A 26283-nucleotide genomic window follows, 5' to 3' on the forward strand; every position below is an offset into this window, starting at 1 on the left:
ACCATTGACTTGGCTGCTTCAAGCTCCTTGGCAAGGGTATCCCATGTGACAATGGCCGAGCCCAGTTGAGACTGGAGGTCTCCGATCTCCTTCACTGATCGAAGTTGGGCCTCCGCCGAGGCCAACTTCTCCCGGGGAGTCTCCTTTACTGAAGCCAATCGGTCTATCTTTCCCTTCCACTCTTCGGCCATGGCCTTGACTTCGTCCATCTCAGCCCGGAGCTGGTCGACCTGATCAACCTTCTGCTGGACCTGCGGATTCTTACCGTTAGACACTGTGTCTAGCTCATCAGTACTAACTTCAAGGATTTTTACCTGTTTTAATAGGTCGGCGTATTCTTTCTGAGACACGTCTAACTCGGCTCGGAGGCTCTTGACTTCTCCTTCACATTGCTCGCAGAGAAGCTTATACATGCCTCTCTTCTCAGCAAGCTCTTTGACTTCGTCCTCGAGTTGGCTCAGCTCATCACGGTACCAGAGGAAGGTTTCATGATGGAGCACCGAGGCCTGCAAATATGAGAAGAGATATTAGAATTATCAAGAACTAAAGTTGAAAAATAAAAAGGTTTGGTAACACCTTATCCGGTTCAGCGCCTGTTGTGCTTTGTTGAACAGGAATGACGCATCTACCTCGTTCATTTTTGCCTGGTCTTCTTCGGTTACTAGGCACCAGAGGTAACTAGCTATCCCTACAGGGGCGGAATGAATCTGTACATCCTTCGAAATGGTGATAACGACAGACCGCGTCCGACCAGGATCAGTGCTCGAAGCGGGGAATAGATTGATCAATCTCGGGCTCAAGCTCGACCCGCCAACCTTCGAGGGTGGAATTTTCCTTGGCACCTCTCAGTCACCCAATTCGGTGAAATCCTCCAGGGCGGATGAATCTACACCGTCAAAAAAGCCTCAGAGGATATCGTCTGCTCCATGGACCGCCTCGTAGGATCACTCCTTCGTCGTTCGAGCTTCATCGAACATTGATTCTATGAATGAAGGCGATCTCGAAATATCTATAACGTCGGGTGGGGCAGAGCCGGCATCTCGAGATTTCTCGGCCCTCAATTCGGCATCCCCCTCGGCTGCCACCTGTTCCTTGGGGATAGATGGCTCATGGGCCATAAAGATTTCCTCATCCTCGGGCTCGTCTCTGAGCCAAAGGGGTGATTCCGAGTCAAGCACTCGGGAGCTGGAGGTTTCCTTTGGCTTACGAACCAAACTCTTTCTCGTTTTCTTTTTCTCCGAGCTCGGGGAACTCGGAGCCCTTTTCCTTTTCTTCTCACTTGTTGTGGCTCTGGGCTGTCCCTAAGTAGAAGAATTGGCATGTAAGTCCTCGTCCCCAACCAGGGGCCTAAGCTCGACGGTCTTAGCCAAACCTGCAAAAGAGAAATAAAGAAAAAATAATATGAACGTGGTGCTAGAAGAAGAAACCTAGCAAAACCTATTCGGGAAACAAAGATCATACCATGGGAACGGGCCTCCTAATGGCCCTTCTAAAGTTTGCGCCACGAGCGCTCAAAATAGGGCATCTGCGAGACAATGCCTTCGATCCATTCCTTTAACCGAGAAATGGTATTCGGGACTCGAGCGACAGCTGCGCCACCACAAACACCAATGAGGAAAAATGGAGATGAGGTTGAAATCAAAATTTAAAGAGAAGTTGTAATTATGTGATGCATTCCACTTCTCGTATATTAAAGAGAATATTCTGTCAGATATTCTTTGTACCTGTACTATTAGGGTTTATTGAGGGTATGTCCCGCATAAATAGGAAAAAAGGTAATAATAGAGGCATGTGATATTCATTGTGATAAGAGCAGACTTTACAAAATATTCCCTTCCTCTTGAAAAGATACAAAGAATACCTTTTTATCAAGATTCTTGTTTACATTATCCTGTACTTTTCCATCAGATCCGAGAAGATTTCGAATGTTCCAAGATCTGTCTGTCATTCATTATTGTTAGGAGGAATAATCACCTAGCTCGTTATTTATTGGGTGAATCACTCCTTCTATTTATTCAAATGTCATTTAGTGCTATTTATTATCAGCCCTTCTTCCATTATTGCTTATATTTTATGACTAGTTAATGCTTGTTGTTGTCAACCCCCTGCTGAATTTATCCCACCTCACACACGCTTTTAAGACTCACCTTTAGAGATATTATCATTAACTAGGTTTGACCCATTATTACATAAATATAATAGTTTTATCCGAAAGTTACACTTTTTGGTCAAACAATTTGGCGTCATCTGTGGGGACTTCCTAGTTAAATTTTTAGTTTCCTCTAGAGCTACAACTAACATGGATTGCTAACATAAAAGAAAAAGACCAAGAACAAGATTCCCCTTTTTTGTACACACAGATCTAATATGGTAGGTAACAAAGAAGAAAGAGTGAGAATAATATGTGACCTCCCAACCAACCTCATGAGCATCATCAATGAGAGCTCCGAAGCAGTGGATGAGGATGCAATGCCCAATGCCTCCCCCAGGCGAGGCGGGTCACCCCTTCCTCACTGTAGCATCATGAAATCTCTTGGTAAGGGAACCTCCACATCCGTGATGGAAGAGACGCCACCAGAAATTAAAAAAAGCTCCTAGAGGCATGGCTAACTGACACATTGACCAGAGTCATCCATAAGCCCACTCAGGATGCAGCTACAGATAACGCAAAGACTTGCGTTATACCACCAGCGGAGGAGCAACATGGACAACTCCCTCCTCTTCCAACGACAAGTATTACTCACAATGTCATTAATAATGCAGGTGACGACACTCTCAAAGCCATTTTGAAAAGAATGGAGGAAATGGAAAATGAGAACAAAATGCTTTGAGATCAAATGAGAGAACACAAAGAGAGGGTCGATAAGATACTAGAGCACTTGACCACCAAAAAAAAGGTTCAGATGTTGACTGGCCGTATTGCCGCCCTTTCAAGGTTTATTTCACGATCCTCTAATAGGTGCCATAAGTTCTTCGGCGTACTCAAAAATGATAACGGCCTCCAATGGACCCCTTGAGTGCGTCCAAGCCCTAAAGGAATTAAAGGTGTACTTGTCATTACTACCGTTGCTTTCGAAACCAGAACCGGGACAGCCTCTCCTCGTCTATCTTGTCGTGTCCGAAGTAGCTGTGAGCACGGTCTTAGTCCGAGAAAATAAAGGACGCAATCTCCCATCTATTACATTAACAAAACACTAGTCGACGCCGAGACAAGATACCCTCATCTCGAAAAATTGGCTCTGGCCTTAGTTGTTGTTTCACGAAAGCTTAGACCGTATTTCCCATGCCACCCAATCTCAGTCGTCATGACTTTCCCCTTAAGAAGCATTTTGCATAAATCCGAGCTATTTGGCAAGTTGGCCAAATGGGCCATCAAATTAAGTGAGCACGATATCACATATCCTCCGCGAACGACGATAAAGTCACAGGTCCTCGCAAATGTCGTCACCGACTTCAGTGCAAAAATAATGCCCGAAGTCGAAAAAGAAGTCTTCCACGCTTCTCCCCAAATACAAGACCTCTAGGTCCTATACACTGATGATGCGTCTAACGCTTTAGGGTCTGGGCTCGAACTCATACTCGACGTTCTAACAGGCAAAGTGATTCTCCAGTCCATAAGATGCCCAAAAATGACTAACAACGAGCCTGAGTATGAGGCCGTAATTGTAGGATTAAGACTAACACTCAAATACGTGGTGAAGCAGATAAGACTGTGCTGTGATTCTAAACTCGTGGTCAACCAAGTAATAGGGACTTTCCAAATCAAGGAACAAAGGTTATAAAAGTATCAGACTGAAATCTGCAAGTTACTACCCGAGTTCGACGAATGTCAACTCGACCAGATCCCCCGAGCACAAAATACTGAGGCGGACGGTCTCGCCAAATTAGTCGTAGCCACCATAAAGATTACAACCGGAGAAAGAAATATGGTCCACCTCCCCAACTCGTCGATAGATCAAATCGAGGTAAGAACCATAAACCTGACTTGGGACTGGCGCAACTGTATTGTTACATATTTGCAGGATGGCGAACTCCCAGATGATAAAAAAGAGGCCAAGAAACTGTGAATGCAAGCAGCCAGATACAACATCATTCATAACGACCTATACAAGAGGACGTATGGTGGCCCTTTGGGGAAATTCTTAGGCCCAAATCAGTCGTGGCGCGTCCTTGAAGAAGTACACGAAGGCCACTGTGGATCTCACTCTGGCAATCGATCTTTGGTCAGATGCCTTATACGGGTAGAGTAGTACTGGCCCACCATAAAAAAGGAAGTCGCGTATTTCGTGAAAAAATGCGAGCAATGCCAGAAATATGCCCCAATAATTCACCAAGTAGGCGAACACCTATACTCAGTGACTTCCCCCTGGACGTTCATCAAATGGGAATGGACATCATGGTGTCCTCCCAGTAGGATGAGGTAACATATGATTTCTTTTGGTTTTAACTGACTATTTCTCTAAATGGGTAGAAGCTGGAGCATTCGCCCAAATACGCAAACAGGAAATGATCGCCTTCATATGGAAAAACATTTTATGTCATTTCGGTCTCCCCGAAGAGATCAGTTGCGACAACGGACCCTAGTTTGCGGGAAAAAAGTTCGCTGAGTTTTTTGAGATATGACACATCAAAAGAATACTCTCAACTCCATACCACCCCATGGGCAACGAGAAAGTAGAATCCTCTAATAAGTCAATACTGAATATCATGAAGAAGAAGCTCGAAGATGCCAAAGGATTGTGGCCGAAAATATTACCAGAAGTACTCTGGGCTCACCGAACAACGTCAAAGACGAGCACAGGAGAGGAGCCATATTCACTAGTCTATGGGACTGATACAGTAATACCGGCCGAGGTCGAGGAGCTCAACCTAAGATACTCCCACGAAAGCGGACCCCGGAACGATGACAGAAGAAGGTAGGAGCTCGACAAAGTCGATGAACGAAGAGATATGGCCTACGTAAGAATGGTCGCCCAAAAGCAACAAGCAGAATGCTATTATAACAAAAAGGTAAAGATCAGTCCACTCAAAGTCGGAGACTACGTGCTTAAAGCGAAAACAAAAGCAAGCAAAGACCTACAGGAAGGAAAACTAGGGACAAATTGGGACAACCCGTACAAAATCACGGCAACAGCAAACAAAGGGTCATTCCAACTAGAAACAATGGAAGGAAAGCGACTACCAAACAACTGGAATATTACACACCTCAAGTACTTCAACTTTTAAAAGATGAAGCATCTCCAAAGTCGTACTCTTTTTTCCCCCACTTGAGTTTTGTCCCAATTGGATTTTCTCAAGGAGGTTTTTAACGAGAAGATGAAGGGGACACTTCAGGATTGAAGTGCGCACAGGATGGCTAGTTCATTGCTCGACCTTTCAATACTTCTCCAGATCGACCAATGAAGGGACTAGACAAACTGGGACTGGGACTGAAATGCCAGCCAACGCCCGGAAAATATGTAAATTTCTCCAAGTGTATGAACAAATCACAAGTGCATGAAGTTTACTTCTATTTTCTCCAAATGTACAACCAAAGCAATGTTGCCTTAAAATCATACCGCCGACAAATGCCACAGCTAACCGGTCCTCGCCCATAATCAAGCATAGGTGATATTCGACCTCGTTCGAATCAACACCTAACCGGCCCTCGGCCATAATCAAATATAGGTGATATTCAACCTCGTTCGAATCAACACCTAACCGGCCCTCAGCTATAATCAAGCATAGGTAATATTCGAATCAACACCTAACCGGCCCTCGGCCATAATCAAGCATAGGTTATATTTGACCTCGTTCGAATAAACACCTAATCGGCCCTTGGCCATAACTAAATATAGGTAATACTCGACCGTGTTCGAATCAACACCTAATCGGCCATCGGCCATAAATAAACATACGATATATTTGACCTCGTTCGAACTAACATCTACTGGCCCTGGCCATGATCAAACTTTGGTTTTGTTTCGACCTCGGTCGACCCTACTCGAGCTAAGTTATTATGACTAAGGAAACCAAGGCAACCAAGCAACAAAATCAAAAAGCATACAAATTCGAATAGAAGAAAAAATAATCAGGTACAAGTAACAAAACGAGTATTTCGTACTTAGAATACTTTTTACAGAGGCTCAAAAAGACGTCCACAAAAAACACAGAAGTCTACGGTAAAACAAAAAGTAGGAAAAGAAAAGCTACTAATCACCGCCTGGCCCAGCAGCGCCATCGGCCTGATCGCCTAGGCCATCCCCACCTTCCCCTTCACCATCACCATCGCCATCAGGATACTCGTCCTCATACCAGGCATCCTCTTCAATCTGATCCATGCCTGCATCCTCCTTGTCATCACCGGCCTCCGGTGAAATAGGATCGTAGCCGCAAGCCACCCGAGCTCTATGTGCCTTAACACGAGCATACTCGAAGACGGCTTATGAAATGGTTCCCGCCCTCATCAGGTCTCTAAATATATCCAGCTGGGCCTTGGCGTGAATTCACTCCCCGTACAAATCTCGAGGAATATCAGGGAAATTAGAAGTGCGGGAAGAGGATGGTCGAGCCAGTAATTGTTCCTTTTCGGCCTCGAGAGCGGAGACTCGATCACAAAGGCCAGAAGCATCTTTCTCTAATTCTCCAATCTGTTCATCAAGCCACTCTTCTTTGAGCCTGGCCGTCACGAAGGCACTCTCTCGCTCGGAACGAAGAACACGGATTATGATCTCCAAAGACTCCACCTTCCTCATAACCCCCGATCGAGCTAACTCTACCTTCTCGAGATCCGCTACCTTCTCGGCGACCTCGCCACTTAAAACATCTGCTTTGAAATCACGCTCCTCGAGCTTGGCGCGTAACAAGACTACCTGAGCTTGGAGATCGCCGCACTGGCTTCAACCCCCCTACTAACCTCAAACTCATCTTCTTTATCTCTTAGCGCCCCCTCAAGAACGCTGCAGTTTTCGATGACCCTCACCAGCTCGCCATCCTTTTCCTTCAGTTCATCTCGGAGAGCTTGGAAATTTTCGCTCTCACCAAATCGCCTACAAATCTCGCGGTGCTTGCCACGGTACTCGCGGTATTTTCGCTCCCTATTCAGAAAAATAGCCTTACGCCTCTCCTCTCTTCGGGCGCTTTCAATCTCTAAAATCACAGTATGAAAGAGAGACAAAGAAAACAGAGAGTAAAGACGAAGCCTAAACATTAAACTTGACAAACAAAAAATGGAAGAAGTCGAGAAGCTTACCCTGAGAGCGAGGTCGGCTATGCTCCTTGATAAGGTAGTGTCATCCAGCTTTTCAAGGGTTTTACCCTCCACGTCAGAACAGAGGGGACCAAAGGAAGGAACCATGTTCTCCGTATTGACCAACAAATATTGATCCATGGGGATCGCAATGGTTCACGTGGACCCCTCCAGTCTTACTTCAAGTCGAGTAAAACCCTCCCTCATCATCCTCACCTCATCGGCATCAATATCAGAGCTCCTTTTGTAGCCATCCTCGGCAACGTTTTTTCCTTTCCTGTCGGCCAACGGAGAAGGACCATCAACTGGTCGCGAGGCCGATGGCTCATCTTGCCGTGAAATATCAGAGACTCCCGCAGACAGCCCTTCAGCTTCTATCGTGACATCGGGAAGGGACAAGCCCTCTGCATCCTCAGCCGATGGCAGAATCTCAAGTGGTGACTCGATGTCATCTTCGAGCATTATTGTCGCCGTCTCACGGATAATGAAATCACCCCTTACTAAATCCACAGCCTGGGTGACCCCATCACCGACGTCCACCGATCTTCTCTTACGGGAAATGAAGTTCCCACCGCTCGGCGATGACTCTTCCTCCTCATCCACTAGAAGATACAAAGGGGAAGTCGGTAGTTCTGCTGCCGATATGTCCGCAGGCGGAGAAGAGACTGATGATGAGACAGCAGCAGATAGGGCCGACGAACGAGCAGACTTGATCGCTGTAGAAGAAGGAACAGAAGTAGATGATCGGACAGGCCTAGCCGCGGTCACGATGGGAATAGATTCTGAGGAAGAATCAGCCTTCCTCTTACGAAACGCAGGAGGAGGAGCCCTCAGCCTCCTCGAAGATCCTCCAACTAAAAAAAGAATGAAGGTTATCACTACCAAAAATAAACTATAACAAGTAAGCGACCATAAGATCGAGATTCAAAAATTTGTACAGATGAACTCACCGGCAAAGGAAGAACAAGGCCCGAACTTCTTGAGAAAGCCCGGCCATTCACGAATCCCCACAGTGTGAGGCAGAACCCGACCAACCCAGTTCGAAATGTCCCCAACCAAAGGAGAGGGCATGGTCTTGGCTGTACAAATAAGAAACGAGATGTCAGAATTAGCGACAAAGACAGATCAAGTATTGTTGGCGAATAGATACTTACGAGCGTGGTTCCAAGTCTCAGGGAAGCCATTCGCATTGGTCACCACGTCCTCGGTTCTGATAAAGAAGTAGTTGAGAAAGAACTGATGGTTTTCCTTATCATCCATCCTCACCACCAGGCTTTTACGTCCTCAGTGACGAAGGTGCAACATCACCCCCCCCTGTAGATACTAGGGGCGAAGAGATGCATCAGATGGCGGAGCGTGACCTCGACCCCAGCCAATTCCGCAAATTTTGTGAGCATCCTAATAAGCTCGTAAATGTATGGAAAGAGCTGGGACGGGAAGACATCATAGTAGCGGCAAAACTCCTCCGCCAACGGGAGAAAGGGGAAGAGTATAACCAACATAGAAAGGGTATGCATAGAATGCGCAATACCCGGGGCGGTGAATTTGTACCATATCGCGCTCTGTTGGGACTAGATCGATGTGGGAAGGAATGTTGAATTTTTCCCCAACCGCAATCAGATTGAACTCTTTCATCGCTGACTCCGAGGCCTCAGGCTCGCCTTCAGGCGCCTTTGAAAAACAAATACCTTACTTTCTCACTACGAGGAATTATTTCTTCCACCGTGGGAAAATTCTCATCTTCAACAGTGACAGAGACGCCATCATCGCGAGGGGGCATAAGCACTGCCAGGGAGACGGGGTCAATTCTCGCACCAGAACTAGAGTATATGTTAACCATATACCTTTTGTTTGAAAGAGATTCAGGCAAGGAAAGACAATGAGAATCACTAAAACCGGTAGGGAAGATATGCAGCAAGGGAAGAAGAAGAAGGCACAAGGTTCTTTATGAGAAAAATAAGGAGCAAACGAACGTCGTTGCACCTCTCTTTTTGAGGGTTCATGCACCAAAATCAAAGAGACTATGCCATCATTACCTAGCACAGGAACCGAAATGGCAGCCCCCAACTAACAATCGCACGGGAAACGACGCAGAGCATCGGAAAAGTGCACCACAGTGACGCACGACGTCGTGACATCATTTTGGTACAGAAGCGACGCAACCCCAAAAGTTGCAGTTCATGAAAGGTCACGATGTCATCTCGTCCGAAACATCATTGCTCAACTCGCTCGCCCAAATTTTGCCAACCGCAGTAAACAGGATCCGCTCATTAAGATAGCCTGAAGCCGACCTTAATAAGCGTAGGGACTAACTGTATGGGTTGAAATTCACCTCCGTAATTGGGATTAAGCAGTATCGAGAAAGGAGTCGGCATAGGTCGACTAGGAGATGACAAAGCCTGTGGTCGAGGTGTAGAAGATGGTCGATGTCAAGCGCCGTAAGCAGAGCTGTAACGACTAGTTTATTGGGGCAGGATATTAAAGAGAATATTCTGTCGGATATTCTTTGTACTTGTACTATTAGGGTTTATTGGGGGTATGTCCCGTATAAATAGGAAAAAAGGTAATAATAGAGGCATGTGATATTCATTGTGATAAGAGCAGACTTTACAAAATATTCCCTTCCTCTTGAAAAGATACAAAGAACACATTTTTATCAAGATTCTTGTTTACATTATCCTGCACTTTTCCATCAGATCCGAGAAGATTTCGAATGTTCTAATTTGTCATTCATCATTGTTAGGAGGAATAATCACCTAGCTCGTTATTTATTGGGTGAATCACTCCTCCTATTTACTCAAATGTCATTTAGTGCTATTTATTTTCAGCCCTTCTTCCATTATTGCTTATATTTTATGACTAGTTAATGCTTGTTGTTGTCAACCCCCTGCTGAATTTGTCCCACCTCACACACGCTTTTAAGATTCACCTCTAGAGATATTATCATTAAATAGGTTTGACCCATTATTACATAAATATAATATTTTTATCCGAAAGTTACACTTATTGGTCAAACAATCCTAACAATCGTGCACTGCAAATGAAAGATATATGTAAATCCCATAATATTCAACGTATATGAACAAGATATCAAAAAAGAAAAACAAAGAACAAGTAAAAAAATAAATAAGAGGGAAGATATTTGTAGATATTAACATTAATTAAAGCAAAAGAAGGCAGAGTGAGTAGTTTATAAGGATGAGATGAGATGCATGGTGCCAACCGCCAACCGGAGATATTTACAGATATTTATACAAATCATGATATGTCTTTCAATAAAAGTGCATATAATTAAACAAAAAAGAGAAAAACTGTAACTAGACTTGGCTTGAAGATAAATTGGTTGGAAAATATCTCCTATATGCGTGGATTTATATATTTCCCAGGCTGTTACTTTTCAGTTGTTATAAACTTATAATACAGCTACAACCTCTTCAATATATTCTCATTAGTTCCATATTTTTTCCCCTTATTATTATATCAAACTTGGTCAAAAGCAAAGGGATCTAAAATGAAAGATTTTCACATGCTCAAGGTGCACTTTTAAGCTGGCAAACTCCCAAAATGATTGAATGTGGATTAACAAAAAAAAGAATAAAAGCTGTGTTCTTATCTCAGTATAATCACACAACAAACAAAAGACTGGTGGCAGAATAATAGTTTTTTATTGTGCGGGCTAGGATGCAACTAATGGAGAAAAGGGTAAAATATTTTAAAAGATATCATCCAAAATGTATTAAAACTTTTGAAGAATAGAAACTAAAACCTTAAAAGCATGTCGCTTAAAATCAGTTACTTAAATCTGAATTAGAATTATAGCTTAATGATTTCAACTCTACACTATAGTATGTACATGTCAAAATATAGCTTAATTAATAATTAATTACTAATAAGAAATAAAGAAAGCCTATGATTAATTACTAATAAGAGTTTGAAAATGAAGTAGATGATAAGCATAAAATAGTAATACTACAACGGTGAAAGAGAAAATATCACATGGAAAGGACATTCTTGGATCTTACTACACACTTAACCAGACATGATCCGAAGAAGATCCGCATGTCTATCATATTAAGCAAGCTAATTTGAGAAAAATAAAATAATGTTGAGCCAAATAATGTTCGCATTTCCTACGTGTCAAAAAGTGCAATGGTAATGATAAACAAATGGTTTCATTTTATTATTTGGATATATTGTCAAGGAAGATATGGATATCGTATATATTTGATATATTTGAAAGAAATTTTTGTGTTAAGAGTTTCCATAATAGGCTATGCATTATTGAGACCTTTTAGCCCTATGATATTTGATTTTGTGCTTATATAGTAAATATAAGTAACACTTAGGAAAAATAAAGAGTTCTACTCAAATTATTGAAACCACGGATGTATAAAACATAAATTTACAGCCATGCAGAAAATTTGATGAATCTTTGCTACTTATTGCATAGAGTAGTTATATCACTTATATGGTCATTATTTTTCGAAAAATCTTTATTCACACTCAACATTTACGTTGAATCACATGAAATTACCATAGTTAAGTGACACAATATGTGCTTTATATATTAATTAAACATAACTAAGTGATACTTAAAATTTTATAAAAAGACATATCTTATGTATCATTAATTCATCTAATGTCTTATACGCTTATATATTTTAGTCTTTGAAAGAAAAAGAGTTTGTCGTTGATCTACTTAAAACTCTACATAAGCCTTAGATTGTTCTTATTTGCATCACAAACATATTAGTGGACGTTTGTAGGTTAAGAATTGTGAAATTTCGAAAAAAGTGAAAAAGATTTTCAAGTTAAAAATGGTATTTAATTTTAAAATTGGAGTAGTGTTTGGATATGAATACAAATTGTAATTGTTTTTGAATTTTTGTGAGTGATTTGGAGTGAAAATTATGAAAAATAGCTTTTGGAGTTTTTTAAATTCCGAAAATTTTAAAATTCAACTTCAAGTTGGATTTGAATTTTTTGTGGCCAAACACTAATTCCAGAACAAAGTGAAAAATATTTCTTAAAAAAAATAAATTTTTTTGTGGCCAAACGGTCCCTAATAATCCTTAGTTTTTAACAAGATTAATATTCTTCTAGGATCAATGGTGCTTCACTCTAGTAAACGATTAAAAATGCGTAGCAGTTTATTTAAAGAACAAAAATAGATCTACCACATAAAAAAGTAATAATTTTAACTAAAAACTCAACATTCTTCGGAATGACTATGACATAGTTGAGTAAAGGGACATCAATATTGCTACTAAAATACTTTATTTTTCATTTTCCCCATTTTTTCGAACACATGTGCAAATAAATAATACTATAACTTAAAAGTTCTTTTTCTTTTTGGGGAAGTAAGTTGTAAAATTTACCATGACTAAAGGCAACTTATTCTTTCGTTTGACGGGATGCGTAAGTGGTAATTGTATACGGATAAAAATCAAGCTCATGATACACTCCGATCTCCAATAGGATAAAATGAGCTTGAGATATGATTGCGAAGGATCGGAATCGAAGCAAAGGTCTCATCGAATCAGAATCCGAGGGCACGATGCCTACCCTCGAGATATCAGGATTATGATTCGAGATCGATCCAAATCCTGAAAGATTTCGGAGAACATTGTCGGGCAATCAAGCACGACCAACAAAAGGCCGTAATATCTGCGACCGATCGGATATCACGTTGTGGATCTCGGCACGTATCGATGAAGAACCGGTAATCAGTTAAATAAAAGATTGTTTACCTTTTATGGAATTGTACTTACAGTAGGATTCTCCTACTATATAAAGAGGGTCTCATAATTTATTAGACACATGGTAATACGCATTCCAAAGAAACATACTACTATTTTTACTATTATTGTAAGTTTTTTCTCTCGTTCATTAATATTGTCCACTGTGAGCCCGAATCGAGGGTGAATGTTTCACTAAGGCTGGAATCATCCTCCTCGCGTGGTTTGAATTTACTGTATCTTTACTTGTCCATTATAACTCAATTTATCACTTTATATCAAATTAATCCGCATATCCTTAAAACAGCTTGCAAATTTAATTATTATCCGATTTTGAGGGTAAACAATTTGGCGTCTACCATGGGTCTAAACTATTATAAACAGTTTCATACCAAAATTGAGGACATCCTAATTTTATAGTAGGATTTAACAAGGCACCAACACCATAAATAGGGGGAATAGGGAGCCAGGGGAAGTGGATGAGGAATAGATTGGCCACTAGATTCGCCACTCTTGGATTTTTCCTAATTTTTACCAAAAGTTTTTTTTTTAAGGAAGTCATCTTAATTAATCAAATAATAGAAAATTGTCACGACCCAAAATCCAACTAGTCGTGATGGCACCTAAGAATAAAGATCCTGATCTTATACAATCCCCAAGAACAGGTAGTACAAATCATGAGCTTCTAAGAATAGAGTATACAAAGCGAAAATGAAATAAATACATAGTCTGTTTGAATGGTACATAAACAGAGCTTTTATAATTTAAGGCTACCATGAACAAGAGGCAGCTACAACAGGAACGCAGGTACATCTTCAAGTCCCGCAACCATCGAGCACAACAACAACATCAGTCAACATTTGCACGCAATGTGCAGAAGTGTAGTATCAGTAAAACCGACCCCATGTACTGAGTAAGTAACAAACCTAGCCGTAGGTTGAAAGTAGTGACGAGCTTCTACCAAGGTTGGGTCCAAAACCACTAGTCCACAATATTCCATAATAACATAAAGCAAATATTACCAGAAGTAACTCAGAGATAAAATGCTCAGCCAAGTCATGATTTCAAAAATAATAGTTCTTCCTTTCAAGTAAATCAGTGAAAAACCCAAATCATTTACCGAAATTTTCAAAAATATGAATAAGTTTAAAAGCAATAATTTTTCCAAAATCCTTTCAATAATAAATGATATGTTTCATTTTCTTTCTAGATAACCCGTGTAAAACAATTGCATTACTATGCCCATCTGTCAACATGGGTGAGAAATCATGAATAATGTGATACCGTACAGCATGAGGAAAATATATCTCTATGCATATATGTCATGTGTGCATGTCAATGAAATATATCTCAGAGATTGTACTCATGTACTCACACTCTCAGAGTACTCAATCTCACTGTGTCGTATTCTCTCTCATTGTGCTCAGCACATCAATCACTCAGCGCTATACAATACCTGCTGCGGTATGCAGCCCGATCCCTGTTTATAGTTGACTGCGCTCACTGGGGGTGTACAGACTCATGAGGGACTCCTACAGCCCAAGCACTATAAGCACGGATAACTCTCGTGCTGCACGGACAACCGCAATAATAATATAAGAATCTGCACGGCCAACTCACGTGCAGCACGGCCAACTCACGTGCAATAATAATATCTGGATCCGCACGGCCAACTCACGTGCTATAATAATATCTGGATCCGCACGGCCAACTCACGTGCAATAGTATAATATATAGATCCGCACGGCCAACTCACGTGCAATAATATAATATATATAAAGCCAACATGGCTTGCTGCGGCGTGCAGCCTATATAAAGCCAATATGACATGCTGCGGCGTGCAATCCGATCCCAAAAATATCCTCACAATCAAGCTCTCGGCCTCCCTCAGTCATCAATCTCTCCAGTCTCTCTTTCATGGGCTCACAATGTCATGAGAATAGTCCAAAAAATATTGATGATATGATGTATCAATATATAACAACAGAGAGTGGGATATGATATGCAATGAAATAAATATGACTGAGTATAAATTTTTATTTTAAAATAAATAATTCACAGCAATATGACCTATGTGGGTCCCAATAATACTGGCACATAGCCTCAACATGATTTTTAATATACTTTTCAGCTCATTTTCTTTAACACATAAAATCACATGGAAAATGCCAAGATTATTTTACTATAAAATTCCACAGAAATAATTATGTCACAATTTCTATAGTACATGCCCACACGCCCGTCACCTAACATGTGTGTCACTTCCCAACGATTCACATAGTATATATATTCAGGGTTCATACCCTCAGCTCCAAGATTAGAAGAGTTACTTACCTCCAACAAGCCAAATCCAATGCCGAGCAAGCTAAACAATGCTCCAGAAATCCCGTTATACGCGTATCAACTTTCAAACGGCTCGAATTTAGTCAAAATAATTTGATTCAGCCCCACAAAAATTATAGGAATTAATTCCATATCAAAATACTAATATTTTCCAAAAAACCGAAATTGCGCCCCAAAATAATCACCCGTGGGGCCCACATCTCAAAATCCGGTAAAAATTACAAAATCCGAATCCCCATTCAACCATGAGTCCAACCATATCAAAATTACTCAAATCCGACCATAACTCGGCCTTCAAATCCTCAATTTAAACTAAGAGGGTTTTCAAACTCTTCCAACTTAATTCACCAATCAAATGATAAAAACAATCATGGATTCGGGTAATTTAACCAATATTGAGTTAAGAACACTTACCCCGTAGTTTTCTCTAAAAATTACCCAAAAATCGCCTCAATTCGAGCTCCAAATCGTTAAAAATAGAAAATGGGATGAAGTCCCATTTTCTGAACTTAAACTTTCTGTCCAGGCCTCTCTTCTTCGCGAACGCGACAGGTCCCTCGCGTTCGCGAAGCACAAAATGTGCTTCCCAACATTTGCTCTTCGCGAACGCGAGACACTATTCGCGAACGTGATGCTTTACGGAGCCCTTCTTCGCGAACGCGAGCTCCCCTTCGCGAACGCGAAGGCAAAAACCCATGCCCACTATGCTTTTCTTCGCGAATGCGAGACCCCCTCGCGAACGCGAATAGTAAATCCTGTCTGCCTGAAATTCCTCTTCGCGAACGCGAGGGCCCACTCGCGAATGCGAAAGAGAAAATCCAAAAAATGCAGCAACAGATATCAGCAATCTCACCAAGGCCAAAAATGATCCGTTAACCATCCAAAACTCACCCGAGCCCCTCGGGACCTCAACCAAATATATCAACAAGTCCTAAAATATCATAAGGACTTAGCCGAACCCTCAAATCACCTCAACCAACGCTAAAACCATGAATTACACCCCAATTCAAGCCTAATGAACTTTGAAATTTCTAGTTTCTACAAACGACTCCGGAACCTATCAATTCACGTTCGATTGACCTCAAATTTTGCACATAAGTCATAAACGACCTAACGAAGCTATTCCAATTTCTAGAATCGGATTCCGATCTCGATATCAAAAATTCAACCCCTTGGTCAAACTTTCCAAAAATTTAACTTTCGGCATTTCAAGCCTAATTCCACTACGGACATCTAAATAATTTTTCGGACACGCTTCTAAGTCCAAAATCACCGTACAGAGCTATTGGAATCATCAGAATTAAATTCCGAGGTCGTTTACACATAATTCGACATCCGCTCACTATTTTAACTTAAGCTTTAAACCTTGAAAATAAGTGTTCCAATTCATTTCAAAACCTCACCGGACCCGAACCAATTGCCCCGGAAAGTCACACAACAATTGTAAAGCCCAATTTGAGCAATAAATGGTGAAACAGGGTTGTAATACTCAAAATAACCAGTCGGGTCGTTACAAAAATAAATAAAACAAACAAAACTATAATATTAAAATTAAGAGTTGAAACGAGTTTACCTAATTGACAAACAACTTGTTAAAAATTGATTATCGTTGAAGACTTAAAGACTTCAATTCACCAACTTCACAATTATTTTCACAAATTGTAACAATAAAGTAAGCAATAGTAGCAATTATAGAAGAAAATTAGAGAGAGATTGAGAGAGGTTGAGAGAGATTGATGATTTTGTGAGAAAAATAAAAGAATGAGGGGGTATTTAAAGTTGCAAATAGGGAAAAAGTATAATTATAAAAATTTTGGGGGGTTAAATAGCTATTTTGCAAATAGCCAACGGCTATTTTGGCAGACCAAACGGCTAGTTTTTAAATGCCCAAAAGGGCAATTTTTTGTTTTTTTAAAATCTGACCGTTGGGACCGTTTAGGCCCACCAAGGACCGGTCCGATCCCGGTCTTGCGGTCTTTTTGTGAAGAACCGGCCCACCTCCACGGTCCCGGTTCTAATCGGTTAAGGACTGTTTAGGCCTAGAAGCCCACATGGTCCGCGGTCTGGGGCCGGTCTCGCGGATGCTGAGTCTGGCCACCATGGTGAGAACAACAATATGGTGCCCGGTAACGAGGTTCCCCCTGCTGATCCCAACGGAATTCCGGCCGCGGACCCGATCGACGCCAACTCACATGTGGCTATTAACGCATATTTGCCTACCGATCATGGGAACAGCGTCCGCTGGGGAGTCCGATCGGTAGCCCAAAATACATGTGATGATAAAGGATATGGGATCAACTTGCGGGTGATCTTCGAAATACTGCAAGCTCAACAGGCAGCAGTAGCCATACTGCAGAACCAAAGTCGCGCATCCAGTAGAGTTGAGCCCGAACTATCCTGGGAAAACACGCGCATAAATGAACCACCCACACATAGGCCAAATGAAGCTGAACCTGGGGCCAACCCTGATATAATAAAGATGCTCGAGGAATTGACAAAATTAGTAGAAACGGGAGAAAAGAAAATTTAAGCCAACGACAAGAAAATGGAGACCTACAACTCTTGGGTCAACCAAATCCCGGGAGCAGCTCTGAAGGTTTGTTCAAAACCTTTTCCTCCGAGTGCAGCTCCGAAGCCGAGCCCAAAGAAGTTTCACATGCCCGAAATTTCTAAGTACAATGGAACAACTGATCCAAATGAACATGTGATCTCATACACGTGAGCCATCAAGGGGAACGTCTTGGAAGATGATGAGATCGAATATGTCCTACTGAAATAGTTCGGAGAGACCTTGTCAAAATGAGCTATAATATGGTATCACAACTTACCCCCAATTCTATTGACTCATTTGCTATGCTTTCAGATGCTTTTGTAAAACCGCACGCTAGAGCCATTAAGGTCGAGACCAGGAAGTCGGACCTTTTCAAGGTAAAGCAAAAAGATAACGAGATGCTCAGGGAGTTCGTGTCAAGGTTTCAAATAGAACGGACCTGCCGCCGGTGGAAGACGATTGGGTCGTTCAAGCGATCACCCAAGGACTCAATACTCGAAGCTCATTGGCTTCGCAGTAGTTGAAGCAAAATATGGTAGAATATCCGGCTGTTACTTGGGCCGATGTGCATAACCGGTATCAATCAAAAATTAGGGTCAAAAATGATCAACTTGGGGGCCCTTCCGAGTCTGTTTATCCCGTCCGAGCTAGTGACAGATCCAAATGAGACATTGATCGTGAACCAAGGTCAAGTAGATATTGGTATCAACTGTAAAACGGTGATCGTAGGGGTAACGAGTTTGAGCAAAACCCTATGAGAAGTGAAAGGAGAAGCAATTGAGGTAAAAATAAACGGGGACTCATGAACAAAAACGGTTCCGATAGGCCCATCATTCCTAAGGAAGCGCCGAGGTTATCGGAGTACAACTTTAACGTCGATGTTGCTGCCATCGTATCTGTCATCGGATGCATCAAGGGCACTAAGTGTCCTCGGCCTCTACAGTTCGATACAGCCCAAAGGGATCCCAACTTAATGTGTAAATACCATACGTCCACAGAACAGAAGATTGCTGACAATTGAGAGAGGAAGTAGCCCGGTTATTCAACAACGGACATCTCCGGGAGTTCCTGAGCGATCGAGCCAAAAATCATTTCAGGAATAGAGATTCTAGTAAGCAGATCAAGCAGGAGGAGCCTTAACACGTCATTAACAAGATCATAGGTGGGGTCGACGTTCCCCTGGGGGCGATGTTAAAGCGCACCAAAGTATCCATCACAAGGGAAAAATGGACTCGAGATTACGTACCAGAAGGAACCTTGTCTTTCAATAACGAGGATGCTGAAGACATAGTGCAGCCCGACAACGATGCACTGGTAATATATGTACTCATAAATAAATCTCGAGTTAAGCGCATGTTAATTGATCCAGGTAGCTCGGCCAATATCATTAGATCGATGGCCGTGGAACAACTAGGTCTACAAGACCAAATTGTGCCTCTAGTCATAGTTCTAAACGGATTCAACATGGCATGTAAGGCCACTAAAGGGGAGATAACATTGCCAGTGAACACCTCCAGAACCATTCGGAAACAAAGTTCTACATGATCGAAGGAGACATGAGGTAATGCTCTATTCGAGAGATCGTGGATTCACAACATGAGGGCAGTACCCTCGACGCTGCACTAGGTGCTGAAATTCCTGATATCAGGAGGGATTAAAACAGTTTACAGAGAACAACCGATCGCAAAGGAGATGTTTGCGGTCGATGAGGTGATCCTAGTATCCACACTTTCGACATTGAAGGGTCTAAGTCCGGTGGCCAAAGAGGAAATCAAATAGCAATTACCGACACCAGCCTCAATCGAACCGGAGAAGTAGGGGACGGGTGAGGACGAGGACTATGCAGTTCCCAGGTCTTTCATAGTCCCTGATGATTTCGACGCCACCAAATCAACGGTCGAAGAATTGGAGCAAGTCATATTGATCCAACACCTTTTCGATCGTAAGGTATACCTAGTCACGTGGTTAAGTCCCGAGCTCAGGAAAAAATTCATTCAATTCCTTATAGTTAACATAGATTATTTAGCTTGGTCCCACCTCGATATGACATGGATTCTGCCGGAAATAACTACTCACAAGCTCAGCCTAGATCCAAAGTTCCATCCGGTCAAGTAAAAAATAAGGCCTCAGTCCGAAGTCAAGCATGCATTCATCAAGGATGAGGTATCTAAACTCCTTAAAATAGGGTCCATCCGGGAGATTAAGTACCCGAATTAGTTAGCAAACGTAGTAGTAGTCCCTAAAAAGGGGAATAAATAAAGAATGTGTGTAGACTATAAAGACTTAAACAAGGCATGCCCCAAGGACTTTTTTTTCTCTGCCAAACATCGATCGCATGATCGATGCAACAGCCGGCCACGAGATCCTCAGTTTTCTCGACACCTACTCTGGGTACAACCAAATTCGGATGGACCCGGACAATCAGGAAAAAACGTTTTTCATCACTAAATACGGTACCTACTACTATAACGTAATGCCATTCGGACTAAAAAGTGCCGGTACCACTTACCAACACCTAGTAAATAGGATGTTCGAAGAGCAAATGGGAAAATCAATTAAGGTTTACATTGATGATATGTTAATTAAGTCCCTGCGAGCAGAGGACCATTTGAAACATTTCCAGGAAACCTTCAACATATGAAGAAATACAATATGAAGCTGAACCCGAAGAAATACGCATTCGGAGTCGGATCCAAAAAATTCCTCGGATTCATGGTGTCCAACCAGGGAATCGAGATTAATCTTGATAAGTTCAAGACCATCGAGTACATCACCATTTTGGACAATGTCAAGGCCGTTCAAAAGTTAACCGGGCATAGAGCCGCTTTTTGTCGATTCATCTCGAGGTCCTCCGACAAGAGCCATCGGTTCTTCACACTGTTGAAGAAGAAGAATAACTTCTCATGGACCCCGGAGTGCGAACAAGCCTTGGAGGAACTCAAGCAGTACCTCTCAAGCCCACATTTACTTCATACTCCGAAGGAAGACGAATACTTGTACCTATACTTAGTGGTATTCGAGGTAGTGGTAAGTGGAGTCCTAGTCCGGGAAGAGGAAGGTACGTAATTTCCTATCTACTATGTTAGCATAACTCTAGGCGAGGCCGAAACTAGGTATCCTCACCTAGAAAATTTTGTGCCCGTTTTGCTAAGTGCCTCTAGGATGCTAAAACCGTATTTTCAATGCCATCCCATATGTGTTGTGACTACTTACCCATTAAGAAACATAATGCATAAACCCGAGCTCTCAGAACGATTGGCCAAATGGGTCGTGGAGATCAGCGGGTACGATATCGAATAGCGACCCCAAACCGCCATTAAATCTCAAATTTTGGCGGACTTCATGGCCAACTTCACGCCGGCCCTAATTCCTGAGGTCGAGAAGGAGTTGTTGTTGAACTTGGGGACCTCTTTCGAAATCTGGAAACTATTTACGGATGGTGCCTCGAAACCAAAGGGGTCCGAGCTTGGCATCATGTTGAAACCACCGACGGGTAATGTAGTTAGGCAATCTATTAGAACTGTAAAATTGACTAACAACGAGGTCGAGTATGAGGCCATGATTGCAAGTCTTGAACTGGCTAAAAGCCTGAGGGCCGAGGTGATCGAAGCTAAATGCGATTCCCTCCTCGTGGTGAACCAAGTCAATGTAACATTCGAAGTCAAAGAGGAACGGATGCGAAGATACCTAGATAAGCTACATGTGATGTTACATCTATTCAGGGAACAAACTTTACAACATGTACCTCGGGATCAAAACAGCGAGACCGATGCTCTTGCTAACTTGGGATCGTCGGTCGACGACGATGAATTCAACTCGGGAAAGGTCGTACAACTCATAAAATCGGTAGTGGAGGAAGTCCATGCCGAGATAAACTTGACAAGCTTAACCTGGGACTGGAGAAACAAATACATAGATTACCTGAAGACCTAAAAACTTCCCTCTGATCCTAAAGAATCGAGAGCTTTGCGTAAGAAGGCGGCCCGGTTTAGTTTGTCCGAAAATGGTACCCTATTTAGAAGAACATTTGATAGCCCGCTCGACATATGTCTAGGACCGTGAGACACCGAGTATATTTTAAGGGAAGTCCACGAGGGCACCTGTGGGAATCATTCGGGAGTCGAGTCATTGGTTCGGAAGATAATCAGAGCCGGCTACTACTAGATCAATATGGAACAAGACGCAAAGGAGTTCATGCGAAAATGCAATGAATGTCAGAGGCATGCTCAGATGATCCATCAGCCCGGGGAACTGCTGCATTCGGTCTTGTCACCCTGGCCGTTCATAAAATAGGGAATGGACATTGTTGGTCCCCTGCCCTGGGCGCTTGGTAAGGCTCAATTTATCTTATTTATGACTGATTATTTTTCTAAGTGGGTGGAAGCCCAGGCATTTGAGAAAGTCAGGGAGAAGGAAGTTATTGATTTCGTATGGGATCACATAATATGCTGATTCGGAATGTCGGCCGAGATCGTGTGCGACAATGAGAAGCAGTTCATCGGCAGCAAAGTGAGCAAGTTTTTCGAGGACCATAAGATCAAAAGGATCCTATCAACGCACTATCACCCTAGTGAAACGGGCAAGCAGAGTCCACGAACAAAACCATACTCCAAAACCTCAGAAAGAGGTTGACCGATGCCAAAGGGAAATGGAAGGAAATCTTGCCTGAAGTCCTATGGGCATATTGTACGACCTCAAAATCCAGTACCGTGGCCACCCCGTTCTCATTGGTCTATGGTGTCAAAGCTCTTATACCGGTCGAAGTAGGAGAACCGAGTCTCAGGTTTTGATATGGGACCGAAGAGTCAAATGATGAGGCCATAAGCACGAACCTAGAATTGTTAGACGAAAGGCGCGAGGCCGCCCTCATTCGGTTGGCCACCCAAAAGCAACGGATCGAAAGATATTACAATCGGAGAGCAAACCTTCGAAGAGCAAACCTTCGACACTTCAATGTTGGGGACTTGGTGTTAAGAAAGGTGAAACTGAGCACCCGAAACCTGAAACGAAGGGAAGTTGGGACCAAATTAGGAAGGTCCATATCGAATTATCAAGATCACCATCAAAGGATCATACAAACTCGAAACGGTGAACGGTGAGCGGTTACCGAACAACTGGAATATAACCCACTTAAAAAGATACTACTGCTAAGGTACGACCCCATGCATTACTTTTCTTTAAATATGTTACCAATTGGGCTAACGCTTACAGGTAACGGCCAAGGAATAATGCAACTATTAGGCCTGAAATCACGCATTGCACTCTTTTTTCCTTGAACCGGTTTTGTCCCAAATGGATTTCCCAGTAAGGTTTTTAATGAGCCAACATTGGATCGTGCTAACTTAGATTTGAAAACCGACTATGAACCGGAGTCAAGGTTTGCATCAGCAATATCCGAGCCCTCTCTAAGATTGGCCTCGAATACTGGGGGGCCATCACCTTCGGGTAATAATTTTAGCAAGGAAGGAAACTTCGTACTCATAGAAGTCTGGACTTGGTGGATAGAATTTGTTGTAAGGGCCAAACGGTCAAATGAACCGTGCCCACATAGACCACTTAAGCCATAACTTGAAACTTGTACACATTTACAATCTTGTATGTTGTACAGAAATAAAAAAAAAGTTTCTACCTTGTGGATACATATTTTGTCTCTTAAAAACTACTGTATTTAGTTCCTTAAGGACATCGGGCCCAAGGGCCACCTCTGTCCGAATCCAAGAGATCATCCCCGCTCGGGGACTATCATCATGGGCAATCCCGGACAGCTCAGGCTACGAAGCCTGGGGGCACAAAACCTATTAAGCAATGCCCGAACTTCAAAGGCTACAGCCATCCCTATTCGAGGACTATTGTCCCACGCAAGACCGGATGGCTCGGGGTAATAAGTCCATTGGGCAACACTCGAAACTAAACGGCTACGACTGTCCTAGAACGGGTCGGAGACGTCCGAGATCCTTAACTAAAACATAAGGCCTTCAAAATTTCTAAACTGGTTTGAAGGCTACCCTCGGCAAAATTATAATCTAAAGAATTCTAAGTAAACACTTCGGGGAAAGATTCCGATCATACCAAGCCCCCACGAGTCTTAAGCAAAATAATATCGACAATGAATATTGTTCGAACCTCCGAACAAGACCTAATTATTACGTGTTAAGGCATTTGAAATCTTTGCAATCGTAAAGAAAAAATAGAAAGAAACAAGCTTGAAATTTGTCGAAGGGAAAAAGCCTTGTATATATACATAAATCTTTACAAAGTCCAAACGGCCTCAACAAAATACAAAAGTACAAAAGCGAAGAAAAATCTACAAGGCACCTAAGAACCTAATCTTTGCCAGAGCACGCCTCGTCACCGGGGCCATCATGGTCTTCCTCGTCCTCGGTTCCGCCCGAACCCTCGACCTCGGCCTTGAGCCTCTTAACATTTTCAAGCTCGGCCGATAAATTGAACCCTTGGTCATAAACTTCCTTGAGAGTCTCCCTTCGGGACTGCCACCTCACATATTTGATAATGGCCTTCAAGCGTTCCTGAGTTGCCTCAGCATCAGCTTTGTACTGGGCCACCATCTTTTCAGCGTCGGCCTTGGTTATTTCTATTGCTGACTTGTTTCTTCAAGCTCCGCAAGGGTATCTCGTTCGGCAATGGCCGAGCCAGTTGAGACTGAAGGTGTTCGATTTTTTGGGACCGGATCTCAGCTTTCTCCTTCACCGATCAATGTTGGGCCTCCGTCGAGGCTAGCTACTCCTGGGCAGTCTCCTTTTCCGAAGCCAATCGGTCCATCTTGCCCTTCCACTCTTCGGCAATGGCCTTGACTTCGTCCATCTCAGCCCGGAGCTGGCCGACCTGATCAACCTTCTGCTGGACCTACGAATTCTGACTGTTAGACACCGTGTCTAGCTCATCAGTACTAACTTCAAGGATTTTTACCGATTTTAATAGGTCGGCGTATTCTTTCTGAGCCGCTTCCAACTCGGCTCGGAGGCTCTTGACTTCTCCTTCACGTTGCTAGCTGAGAAGCTTATACATGCCTCTCTTCTCAGCAAGCTCTTTGACTTCGGCCTCGAGTTGGGTCAGCTCATCTCGGTACCGGAGGAAGGTTTCATGGTGGAGCACCGATGCCTACATATATGAGAAGAGATATTAGAATTATCGAGAACTAAAGTTGAAAAATAAAAAGTTTGGTAACACCTTACCCGGTTCAGCACCTGTTGTGCTTCGTTGAACAGGCATGACGCATCTACTTCGTTCATTTTTTCCTGGTCTTCTTCAGTTACCAGGCATCGGAGGTAACTAGCTATCCCTACGGGGGCGGAAAGAATTCAGGAATCCTCCGGAACGGTGATAACAACAAACCGCTTCCGACCAGTATCTGTGCTCGGAGTGGGGAACCGATTGATCAATCTTGGGATCAAGCTCGACCCGCCAACCTTCGAGGGTGAAGTTTTCCTTGGCACCTCTAAGTCACCCAATCCGGTGAAATCCTCTAGGGCGGATGAATCTATACTGTAAAAAAATCCTCGGAGGGGATCGTCCGCTCCATGGACCCCCTCGTGGGATCGCTCCTTCGTCGTTCGGGCTTTACCAAACATTGATTCTGTGAACGAAGAAGATCCAAAAATATCTATAACGTCAGGCGAGGCAGAGCCGACTTCTTGAGAGTTCTCTGCCCTCCCTTCGGCATCAGCCTCGCAAACCTGATGGGGATTAGATTCCATCATTTCCCCTTCGGTTACCACCCGTTCCTCGGGGATAGACAACTCATGGGCCACAAAGATTTTATCCTCCTCGGACTCGTCTCTGAGCCGGAGGAGTGATTCCGAGTCAAGCACTCGGGAGTTGGAGGTTTCCTTTGGCTTACGAACCAGCATCCTTCTCGTTTTCTTTTTCTACGAGCTCGGGGAACCCGGGTCCCTTTTCCTTTTCTTCTCCCCTGCCGTGGCTCCGGACTATCCCGAAGCAGAAGAATCGGTAGGTAAGTCCTTATACCAACTGAGGGCCTAAGCTCGACGGTCTTAGATAAACCTACAAAAGAGAAGTAAAGAAAAAATAATAAGAATGTGGTGCTAGAAGAAGAAGCCTAGCTCAACCTATTCGGGAAAAAGATCTTACCATAGGAAGAGGCCTCCCAAAGGCCCTTCGAAATTTTGCGCCACGAGTACTCAGAATAGGGCATCTAAGACAATGTCATCGATCCATTCCTTTAACTGAGGAACAACATTCGGGACTCGAGCGATAGTTGTGCCACTACAAATACCAATGAGGAAAAAGGGAGATGAGCTTGAAATCAAAATTCAAAGAGAAGTTGTACTTACGTGATGCATTCCACTTCTCGGGAAATGGCCTAGATTCGGCCGGAATCAAGTCTGAGGTCCTCACCCAAATAAAACGTCCATGCCAACCTCGATCCTGGTCTTAATCGATGC

The sequence above is a fragment of the Nicotiana tomentosiformis genome, chromosome 2, assembly GCF_000390325.3.
Source record: "Nicotiana tomentosiformis chromosome 2, ASM39032v3, whole genome shotgun sequence".
NCBI classification, from domain to species: domain Eukaryota; kingdom Viridiplantae; phylum Streptophyta; class Magnoliopsida; order Solanales; family Solanaceae; genus Nicotiana; species Nicotiana tomentosiformis.